This window comes from Xenopus tropicalis, chromosome 2, assembly GCF_000004195.4.
Source record: "Xenopus tropicalis strain Nigerian chromosome 2, UCB_Xtro_10.0, whole genome shotgun sequence".
Taxonomy (NCBI): Eukaryota; Metazoa; Chordata; class Amphibia; order Anura; family Pipidae; genus Xenopus; species Xenopus tropicalis.
The window spans coordinates 175,135,277-175,147,739 of NC_030678.2; the positions used below are offsets into that span (position 1 = coordinate 175,135,277).

General features: G+C 48.9%; 1 pseudogene; it reads right to left on the bottom strand.

The window, feature by feature from the left end:
* The window catches only part of LOC116406442, a 954,163-nt pseudogene that overhangs the window by 665,879 nt on the left and 275,821 nt on the right, over window positions 1-12,463 (bottom strand).

Below are 12,463 nucleotides of genomic sequence, written 5' to 3' on the forward strand. Positions count from 1 at the left end.
CGCAGGGAATCAGGGAAAGGAATGTTCCTCTCTTCTCTTGGTTTTTACATTACATTAACTGTCAGTATGTTATAGAAAGGCCTATTCCTGGCAACTTTGCAATTGGTCTTCATTATGTATTTCTCACAGTTTTCAAATTATTTGCCTTCCACTTCTACCATTTTTCCAGCTTTCAAATGGGGGTCGCTGACCCCGACAGCCAAAAGCTATTGCTCTGTGCGCTTACAGTTCTATTAGTATTGTTACTTATCTTACTATTCAGGCCCTCTCCTATTCATATACCAGTCATTCATTTAACCCACTGCCTGGTTGCTGGGGGTAAACAAGACCCTAGCAACCAGAGAGCTACTGAAATCCCAAACTGGAGAGCTGCTGAACAAAAGGCTAAATATCTGAAAAACCACAAAAAAATTAAAAATGAAAATCAGTTCCAAAAGACAGTGGGGGGTTGGCCAACAGGCCTGGGTCAGAGTGGCCCACAAGGGCCAGCTTTTTTCCCAGTGTCCCGCTGGCCCAGTCCAACCCTGAAGGGTGGGAAGAAGATACTTAGCTAAGCATGCTGGGAGCTGTAGTTCAGTTGGAACCCTAGTGACGGAGGCAGCGTGTCCCATGGTGTCTCCCCCAGGCTGTGGGCTAGTGGCCCATGTTGCCTGCTGGCCGGTCCCCCTGTGCACGGTATTATTACTCCCCATTGTATAGAGTGGCGGAACCCACTGGCGCCCAATAAACGCACGGTAATGGCGTTCCGGCTGATTGGGAGTGACAGCGGGGGGCGCGGGGGGGGGTACAGTACATCTGCTCTGTCAGATTTTACAATGTGTGCGTCTCTGTGCTCCGCAGAGAAGAAATATATCCGTGTTTTATCTTAGTCAGCAATTAATCCTCCCGCAGCAGCAGCAGCCATTCCCTCACAGGGGGTATAGGCATTAAATTGCTTTTATGGGATACCTGGGCTTTACGTAACTCGCCCAATAATCATACAGGCATTTTCCATTCAGCTGCCCGGTACTGACTCCTTCTGTTGCACCGAAATGTTATAAATGTGAACTTATACTGTAAGCAGCAGTCCTGCCCTGCTTTATGGCTGAGATTCTAGCTATCTGTATAACAGAGCATTCTGTCACAGTGGCACAGATCCTATCTGATCCCCCCATTGTAAGCAGCAGTCCTGCCCTGCTTTATGGCTGAGATTCTAGCTATCTGTATAACAGAGCATTCTGTCACAGTGGCACAGATCCTATCTGATCCCCCCATTGTAAGCAAGCAGTCCTGCCCCTGCTTTATGGCTGAGATTCTAGCTATCTGTATAACAGAGCATTCCTGTCACAGTGGCACAGATCCTATCTGATCCCCCCATTGTAAGCAGCAGTCCTGCCCTGCTTTATGGCTGAGATTCTAGCTATCTGTATAACAGAGCATTCTGTCACAGTGGCACAGATCCTATCTGATCCCCCCCATTGTAAGGCAGCAGTCCCTGCCCTGCTTTATGGCTGAGATTCTAGCTATCTGTATAACAGAGCATTCTGTCACAGTGGCACAGATCCTATCTGATCCCCCCCATTGTAAGCAGCAGTCCTGCCCTGCTTTATGGCTGAGATTCTAGCTATCTGTATAACAGAGCATTCTGTCACAGTGGCACCAGATCCTATCTGATCCCCCCATTGTAAGCAGGCAGTCCTGCCCTGCTTTATGGCTGAGATTCTAGCTATCTGTATAACAGAGCATTCTGTCACAGTGGCACAGACCTACCTGATCCCCGCCCATTGTAGAGCAGCAGTCCTGCCCTGTATGGCTTGAGATTCTAGGTATCTGTATAACAGAGCATTCGTCCAACAGTGGCACAGATCCCTAATCCTGATCCCCCCACTTGTAACAGGCAGTCCTGCCCTGCTTTATGGAGCTGAGATTCTAGCTATCTGTATAACAGAAGCATTCTGTCACAGTGGCACAGATCCTATCTGATCCCGCCCATTAGTAAAGCAGCAGTCCTGCCCTGCTTTATGGCTGAGATTCTAGCTATCTGTATAACAGAGCATTCTGTCACAGTGGCACAGATCCTATCTGATCCCCCCCATTGTAAGCAGCAGTCCTGCCCTGCTTTATGGCTGAGATCTAGCTATCTGTATAACAGAGCATTCTGTCACAGTGGCACAGATCCTATCTGATCCCCCCATTGTAAGCAGCAGTCCTGCCCTGCTTTATGGCTGAGATTCTAGCTATCTGTATAACAGAGCATTCTGTCACAGTGGCACAGATCCTACCTGATCCCCCCCATTGTAAGCAGCAGTCCTGCCCTGCTTTATGGCTGAGATTCTAGCTATCTGTATAACAGAGCATTCTGTCACAGTGGCACAGATCCTATCTGATCCCCCCATTGTAAGCAGCAGTCCTGCCCTGCTTTATGGCTGAGATTCTAGCTATCTGTATAACAGAGCATTCTGTCACAGTGGCACAGATCCTATCTGATCCCCCCATTGTAAGCAGCAGTCCTGCCCTGCTTTATGGCTGAGATTCTAGCTATCTGTATAACAGAGCATTCTGTCACAGTGGCACAGATCCTATCTGATCCCCCCCATTGTAAGCAGCAGTCCTGCCCTGCTTTATGGCTGAGATTCTAGCTATCTGTATAACAGAGCATTCTGTCACAGTGGCACAGATCCTATCCCATCCTATGGGATGGCATCATATGGAACTAAGGGGTCCCATAAAGGCCATTTAGCGAGAAACTGTCCTGCTGCCTTGGGTGCCCCTGGAACTATACCAGGGCGAGTGGTATTTTTGCCACTTAGGGGGACCCCAAACAAAGAATACTATAGAAGTGGAAGAAGTTGGTTTGGGGTTTCGATGCCAAACAAGAATATATCTGAAATGAGAAAATAGAGAAGGTGAAATGGAGAAGCAATGAGTCTGCTACTTGGGGCGACTGTTCTTCATCCGTCGTCACATTTCTATGTTTCTGTTTTGTTTCCATGTAGAATAAAATGGAGGGCGCGGAATGTAATGACAGCGCAGAGACAGCAATCGGGAGAAAGAGCAAAGAGACGAGCGCTGAATGTCTCATAAAGCCCCGATGGCCACATGCTGGCTCCTCTGCTTTTCTAGGAAGCAATAATCTTCATAATTCCCATCCCGCCTTGCAGCACAGCCTTGGTATTTACTGCCTCCTTCTCCCAAACAATAACAAGTAAGGCAAGAAGGGACTCCCGGGGAACGAGAAGCAGTCAGAGACCGTTCCGTGCCATTGACTTCACTGTAAGATCCACATTAAATCTCTCCAAAAAAACTGCTTTTTTTTTTTTTTCCCTCCAGAACCTTTTTACTCGTTGGGTAACATCATTCCAGCCGAGGCGTCGGGAACCGCGTTGCTTATAATTTGATTAGCAATTTATGGGCGTTTGGAAATTCGGCGGAGCGCGGCGAGCCTCGGATTCCTGGGAAAGTTATAAAATAAATATAAATTATACAACGGGAGCCAAAAAGCTCACCTCCTTCTGTTGGGCAACGGTGACTCCAAGGGTTTGGATTAGTCTGGGCCAGGTATTTGGATCCGCCATTGTCCCACCATCTATAAAGCAGGGATCCCCTAAGTACTAAACCCACTTTAATTCCTCGATGGAGCTGTGAGCTGCTCAGTCTTTATATCCTCGACCCCCCCAGCATCAGGGTCTTTCCCTCATTCCCTGGCGCCCCTTCCCTGGGACCTCTTCCCTAGACATACACTCCCTTCTTTCATAACAGAGTTCCTTAAGAGAATAATGGGGACCCTTTCCCTTTCTTTCGGTAAATAGTAGGGGATTCCTAGTTCTCTGAATCGTCTTCCCCTGGGAAACAAGCAATAAAATGTAGGTTCCATCCTGTGGATCCCAAGTGTATTTATATTCTTAAATTCTTTTTTAAATAGCTTAAAATCCCATCCATATTGAACCATAGGACCTACCTGGACCAATCACCAAAGAAGCCATGAAGGTCCCCATGCCAAGTTAAAAACAGAATAGTTGAACACCTCGATTGTTTTGTGCTCCAAGACCACTTAATCATAGGCCCTGGTGGGATGTTGTTCCAGAGGAGATCCAATAAACACGTGACCGTACCCCCTCTATACCTGACAAACTCTCACTATCATGGGTACCTTTAGTGTTCCACATCCCAACAGAGCCCCCTGGAAACACTCAATGAACTTCTCTCTTCAGGGCTTACCCCATCATCGCGATGGGATTCATGTCAGCCCTCGGAGTAGGCAATTTTTGGCCCGTTGGCTTCCTTGGGGGTCAGTATCTTGCTGCACTACCCAACACATGAATTGTTGGCCTGACATGGGCCTTTAGAAGATTCTTATACAAAGAATTCATTGTTCTTTCAGCGATACACCGGGATCTGTAGCAACAAAACCTCACACTGTGAGGCTATCATTCTGCCACCACTAGGCTTGTCTGTTGGGAGAAGGTTCAGAACGTTGTTTGGATGTAACGGGCCCTTCTAGTTCCACCGATTCATCCAGACAACCCCCTCCTAGAAGGTTTGAGAGAGAGAGCTGGGTGCTTCTTGTAGAACAGAAGATAGAGGTTTCCACCACATCATGAAGACTTGGCCTTGGGCAACAGAGGCTGGTGATTCCACTATTGTTGTTCTGGAGAAGTCTGGAAGAAAGGGGGCTCCTAAGCCAGGGGGGCTCCTAGACCAGGGGTGCTCCTAGGCCAGGGGGCTCCTAGACCAGGGGTGCTCCTAGACCAGGGGAGCTCCTAGACCAGGGGTGCTCCTAGACCAGGGGTGCTCCTAGACTAGGAGTGCTCCTAGACCAGGGGGCTCCTAGGCCAGGGGGGCTCCTAGACCAGGGGTGCCCGGACTTTGTCACCCTGTGATCTACTCTTGCCCCCTGGCCTCCACCATGAGATCCACCACAGTTAAAATAGTGCGATGTCTATCATTTGGCGCAATAAGCAAGACAAATATCAATCGATGTTTAACAAACACACACAGCAATATATAAATGCGGTGCCAAACTCACATTTAATTCCCACATAACATTATTCAAGTTTAATGTGAAGGGACTGTAGTCGTTTTTACTTCCCTTCTTCATGGCCCACTTTGCAGTTTGCACACAGAAACGTATATAAAGTACAGTGGCCCGGAGGGGACAAACTTCTGTACTGGGCTGAAGCTACAAAGACGTATTCCATAAGCAGCCGCACTCAAAAGCTCCAGTGTGAGGGGGGGGGGGGGGGGGGGGGGGGGGGAGTGGCTGAATTCCACCTGGAGGTCTACCAGAAACTTTAAAGTGATCTACTGATAGACCCCGATCTACCTTTTGGGCCCCCCTGGCCTAGACACTTCTAGCGCTCCTCCAAACATTGGATGACTATGGCTGTGCCCAGGGGCAGCTCTGGAACCCTACGGAGATGGAATCGGTCTCACGACTTTTCTCCAAAGATCTTTAGAAATGTGTGGCAATGATGCACCCCTAATAAAAGGCGGTCTGGTTGCTAGGTTAAATTGGACCCTAGCAACCAGATAAATGCTGCATTTCCAAACTGCAGAGTTGCTGAACCAAAAGTCTAAATTGGACCCTAGCAACCAGACAGCTGCTGAATTTCCAAACTGCAGAGTTGCTGAACAAAAAGGCTAAATCGGACCCTAGCAACCAGATAAATGCTGAATTTCCAAACTGCGGAGCTGCTGAACCAAAAGGCTAAATTGGACCCTAGCAACCAGACAGCTGCTGAATTTCCAAACTGTGGAGCTGCTGAACAAAAAGGCTAAATCGGACCCTAGCAACCAGATCAAAATGCTGAATTTCCAAACTGCGGAGCTGCTGAACCTCAAAAGTCGCCAAAATTGGACCCTAGCACCAGAACAGCTGCCGAAATTCCAAACTGGCGGAGTGCTGAACCAAAAGGTTAAATTGGACCTAGCAACCCAGACAGCTGCTTGACAATCCAACTGGCGGAGTTGCTGAAACCAAAGCGCTAAATTGCCCGACCCTAGCAACCAGACAGCTGCCATGAAATTCCCAAACTGGGATGGCTTGTCTGAACCAAAAGGCCTAAATCAGAACCCTAGCATACCTAGATAAAGTGCATGGATCATCTCCAAACTGCGGGAGCCTGCCTGAACGAACAGCGCAAAATAATTAAAAAACTGCAAATCGGAAAGAATTAAGACCAATTGCAAATTGTATCAGAATAGCCCTGTCTACATCATAGTAAAAGTTATTGGAAAGGTAAATAGTGACATTCTGGCTGCGCCCCAATACTCAGTGTTACACAGTAGAAGCCGTGAGTATATCAGGGGGGTATTTAGTGCAGCAGATACCCCGGCGCGGGGCACGTAGAGCAGGAATCCCGACTGTAGGATTCAGATAGGAAGATGCTTCACTAATCTGCTCCCCGGGAGCCGCTGTAAAACTGCTTGTAAATAACAGCCCATCCGGCTCCCGAGGGGGTAGTAAGTGGCAGCCGGGGGGGGGGGGGGTACAGATGCACTCGGCTTAAACCCTATTAACTGTCATTAGAAATGGAAAGTAATCGCTCCCATCATTGAGATTTATTCTGCTGCCATCTGTAAAGCACAGAGCTGGGCCCCCGCTGTAGCCTGTACAGAGAGATACCATAAACCTATGGCACATAGGGATTCCCCTGTACTAAGCATAATTCAGCAGGAACAGCCCCCTAAGTTTGCTCATAGCCTGTACAGAGAGATACCATAAACCTATGGCACATAGGGATTCCCCTGTACTAAGCATAATTCAGCAGGAACAGCCCCCTAAGTTTGCTCATAGCCTGTACAGAGAAATACCATAAAACTATGGCACATAGGGATTCCCCTGTTACTAAGCACATTCAGCAGGAACAGCCCCCTAAGTTTGCTCATAGCCTGTACAGAGAGATACCATAAACCTATGGCACATAGGGATTCCCCTGTACTAAGCACAATTCAGCAGGGAACAGCCCCCTAAGTTTGCTCATAGCCTGTACAGAGAGATACCATAAAACTATGGCACATAGGGATTCCCCCTGTACTAAGCACAATTCAGCAGGAACAGCCCCTAAGTTTGCCATAGCCTGTACAGAGAGATACCATAAAACTATGGCACATAGGGATTTCCCCTGTACTAAGCACAATTCCAGCAGGAACAGCCCCCTAAGTTTGCCCATAGCCTGTACAGAGAGATACCATAAAACTATGGCACATAGGGATTCCCCTGTACTAAGCACAATTCAGCAGGAACAGCCCCCTAAGTTTGCTCATAGCCTGTACAGAGAATACCATAAAACTATGGCACATAGGGATTCCCCTGTACTAAGCACAATTCAGGCAGGAACAGCCCCCTAAGTTTGCTCATAGCCTGTACATAAGAGATATCATAAAACTATGGCACATAGGGATTCCCCTGTACTAAGCACAATTCAGCAGGAACAGCCCCCTAAGTTTGCTCATAGCCTGTACATAGAGATACCATAAAACTATGGCACATAGGGATTCCCTGTACTAAGCACATTCAGCAGGAACAGCCCCCTAATGCTCATAGCCTGTACAGAGAGATACCATAAACTATGCCCACATAGGGATTCCCCTGTACTTAAAGCATAATTCAGCAGGAAAACAGCCCCCCCTAAGTTTGCTCATAGCCTGTACAGAGAGATACCATAAAACTATGGCACATAGGGATTCCCCTGTACTAAGCACAATTCAGCAGGAACAGACCCTAAGTATAGATATTTGGAGTGCTAAGTAGCCATGGCAGGATGGCCAATAACAAGAGATATATAACCTGCTGTTAAACTACAAATCCCAGCAGCCAAACACCTCTCATGAGCCCCCCACACACTTTCAATTTGACTCTTTGGACCCCAACAAACACTGTCAGACCCTTCGCAGCCAGTGGGACCCCCGGGATCTGCCGTTCCTAACACAGCGCTTCCAAATCTGATTGGAGAGGCAGCAGATTGGATCTGGCGCACCTAGTACCTGACCTTATTTAGAGACTTGTGGAGATGGGGGGGGGGGGGCTGGAGCCCGGCCAATCACGTCAGCTTCCAAAAAGTGATGCTAATCCCCCATTCTGGCAGCGGCTGCACCGGAGTCACAATGTGTCCTGTAATTACCCTGCATTTTGCACTTGGGGCTTCTACTGGGACTACTTAACCTTTCCTACCCGGGGGTTCAGGGGGGCCCCTGGCAATGCAGGAAGCTTGGGCAGCAGCCAATAATCTCACTAGGGGGGGCAGCTCCTCTCCTTATACTCTCACAGTGTTGGACTGGGCCTCCTGGGGCCCCTAGAGAACCTCACATCCGGGGCCACTCTCACAAGATTAGATAGGGGCAGGGCCAAATGTATAGACTTGTAGTTGGACATTCTCTAACTTGACTGCTCTCTTCTGTGCTGATCGCAGAACCCCCTTTCCCCAGGGTAAAAGCATTCTATCTCAGGGGGGTTCCTTCCTAGTGTTGCCCTTATATTGTACATTGTATATCCCAAGTAAGGGCCAGTCTGTAAGCTGCTGCTATTTGCCATATCCCCTTATTGAATTTTATTTCTCTATTCTGTACCTTTCCAAGACCCTTTCAATAATTATAAAGCTCTAAAAGCAAAACATTTTTGAAGGGAAAATGAATGAAAATGAACATTTATGGCTTTCGGTGGTTCAGCTCTTTATCTGCCGCGAATAGGAATAAATTCAATTTAGTTTTACATCGCACTTTCTATTGCGCTAACTAAACACTTTACTAAGACTATGGCGACATCTAGTGGTAACTTAAGGTACTGTAACGCTACACCGGTTTTACACTGCAGGAAACGCCTTCTAACCCCCCATGAGTCACTGCTGTATCGCTGCCCCCTGGTGATGTCATCAATCCATAACTGATCAATGATTGGATAAAATTACATTTAGTTTCGTACAGTAACTCCCGGGGGTTTCAACCAGTTTATCCTGAGAAAGTGAAAACAGAGCATGAAAAATAGTCCCCACTTCTTCTATGGGGATTCCCTGACTCCTATGGGAAATATATACAGTAACATCTCCCAATAAATATCATTTTATATACTAAAGCAACCAACCCATCTTAGAGCCCCTTCCTATACTGATAGTGAGATCCCCTTTCCTCCCCACCCCCAATGAATCACTCATCCCCCCCTCTCTTGGTAGGGAATCCCATAACCTGACTGCCCTTACAGTAAGGAACCCCTTCCTATACTGATGGTGAGATCCCCTTTCCTCCCCACCCCCAATGAATCACTCATTCCCCCTCTCTTGGTAGGGAACCCCATAACCTGACTGCCCTTACAGTAAGGAACCCCTTCCTATGCTGATGGTGAGATCCCCTTTCCTCCCCACCCCCAATGAATCACTCATTCCCCCTCTCTTGGTAGGGAATCCCATAACCTGACTGCCCTTACAGTAAGGAACCCCTTCCTATACTGATGGTGAGATCCCCTTTCCTCCCCACCCCCAATGTATCACTCATTCCCCCTCTCTTGGTAGGGAATCCCATAACCTGACTGCCCTTACAGTAAGGAATCCCTTCCTATGCTGATGGTGAGATCCCCTTTCCTCCCCACCCCCAATGTATCACTCATTCCCCCTCTCTTGGTAGGGAATCCCATAACCTGACTGCCCTTACAGTAAGGAACCCCTTCCTATGCTGATGGTGAGATCCCCTTTCCTCCCCACCCCCAATGTATCACTCATTCCCCCTCTCTTGGTAGGGAATCCCATAACCTGACTGCCCTTACAGTAAGGAAACCCCTTCCTATGCTGATGGTGAGACCCCCTTTCCTCCCCACCCCAATGTATCACTCATCCCCCCTCTCTTGGTAGGGAATCCCATAACCTGACTGCCCCTTAAAGTAAGGAACTCCTTCCTATGCTGATGGTGAGATCCCCTTTCCTCCCCACCCCCAATGTATCACTCATTCCCCCTCTCTTGGTAGGGAACCCCATAACCTGACTGCCCTTACAGTAAGGAACCCCTTCCTATGCTGATGGTGAGATCCCCTTTCCTCCCATCCCCAATGTATCACTCATTCCCCTCTCTTGGTAGGGAACCCCATAACCTGACTGCCCTTACAGTAAGGAACCCTTTCCTATGCTGATGGTGAGATCCCCTTTCCTCCCCACCCCCAATGTATCACTCATTCCCCCTCTCTTGGTAGGGAATCCCATAACCTGACTACCCTTACAGTAAGGAACCCCTTCCTATGCTGATGGTGAGATCCCCTTTCTCCCCACCCCAATGTATCACTCATTCCCCTCTCTTGGTAGGGAATCCCGTAACCTGACTGCCTTTACAGTAAGGAACCCCTTCCTATGCTGATGGTGAGATCTCCTTTCCTCCCCACCCCAATGAATCACTCATTCCCCCTCTCTTGGTAGGGAATCTCATAACCTGACTGCCCTACAGTAAGAAACCCCTTCCTATACTGATCGTGAGTCCCCCTTTCCTCCCCACCCCAATGTATCACTCATTTCCCCTCTCTTGGTAGGGAATCCTGTAACCTGACTGCCCTTACAGTAAGGAACCCCTTCCTATGCTGATGGTGAGGTCCCCTTCCCTCCCCACCCCCAATGTATCACTCATGCCCCCTCTCTTGGTAGGGAATCCCATAACCTGACTGCCCTTACAGTAAGGAATCCCTTCCTATGCTGATGGTGAGATCCCCCTTTCCTCCCCACCCCCAATGTATCACTCATTCCCCTCTCTTGGTAGGGAATCCCATAACCTGACTGCCTTTACAGTAAGGAATCTCTTCCTATGCTGATGGTGAGATCCCATTTCCTCCCCACCCCCAATGTATTCACTCATTCCCCCTCTCTTGGTAGGGAATCCCATAACCTGACTGCCCCTTACAGTAAAGAGCCCCTTCCTATGCTGATGGTGAGATCCCCTTTCCTCCCCACCCCAATGTATCACTCATTCCCCCTCTCTTGGTAGGGAATCCCATAACCTGACTGCCCTTACAGTAGGGAATCCCTTCCTATGCTGATGGTGAGATCCCCTTTCCTCCCCACCCCCAATGAATCACTCATCCCCCCTCCCTTGGTAGGGAATCCCATAACTTGACTGCCCTTACAGTAAGGAACCCCTTCCTATGCTAATGGTGAGATCCCTTTTCCTCCCCACCCCCAATGTATCACTCATTCCCCCTCTCTTGGTAGGGAATCCCATAACCTGACTGCCCTTACAGTAAGGAACCCCTTCCTATGCTGATGGTGAGATCCCCTTTCCTCCCCACCCCCAATGAATCACTCATCCCCCCTCCCTTGGTAGGGAATCCCATAACTTGACTGCCCTTACAGTAAGGAACCCCTTCCTATGCTGATGGTGAGATCCCCTTTCCTCCCCACCCCCAATGAATCACTCATCCCCCCTCCCTTGGTAGGGAATCCCATAACCTGACTGCCCTTACAGTAAGGAACCCCTTCCTATGCTGATGGTGAGATCCCCTTTCCTCCCCACCCCCAATGTATCACTCATTCCCCCTCTCTTGGTAGGGAATCCCATAACCTGACTGCCCTTACAGTAAGGAACCCCTTCCTATGCTGATGGTGAGACCCCCTTTCCTCCCCACCCCCAATGTATCACTCATCCCCCCTCTCTTGGTAGGGAATCCCATAACCTGACTGCCCTTAAAGTAAGGAACTCCTTCCTATGCTGATGGTGAGATCCCCTTTCCTCCCCACCCCCAATGTATCACTCATTCCCCCTCTCTTGGTAGGGAATCCCATAACCTGACTGCCCTTACAGTAAGGAACCCTTTCCTATGCTGATGGTGAGATCCCCTTTCCTCCCCACCCCCAATGTATCACTCATTCCCCCTCTCTTGGTAGGGAATCCTGTAACCTGACTGCCTTTACAGTAAGGAACCCCTTCCTATGCTGATGGTGAGATCTCCTTTCCTCCCCACCCCCAATGAATCACTCATTCCCCCTCTCTTGGTAGGGAATCTCATAACCTGACTGCCCTTACAGTAAGAAACCCCTTCCTATACTGATCGTGAGTCCCCCTTTCCTCCCCACCCCCAATGTATCACTCATTTCCCCTCTCTTGGTAGGGAATCCTGTAACCTGACTGCCCTTACAGTAAGGAACCCCTTCCTATGCTGATGGTGAGGTCCCCTTCCCTCCCCACCCCCAATGTATCACTCATGCCCCCTCTCTTGGTAGGGAATCCCATAACCTGACTGCCCTTACAGTAAGGAACCCCTTCCTATGCTGATGGTGAGATCCCCTTTCCTCCCCACCCCCAATGTATCACTCATCCCCCCTCTCTTGGTAGGGAATCCCATAACCTGACTGCCTTTACAGTAAGGAATCCCTTCCTATGCTGATGGTGAGATCCCCTTTCCTCCCCACCCCCAATGTATCACTCATTCCCCTCTCTTGGTAGGGAATCCCATAACCTGACTGCCCTTACAGTAAAGAGCCCCTTCCTATGCTGATGGTGAGATCCCTTTCCTCCCCAC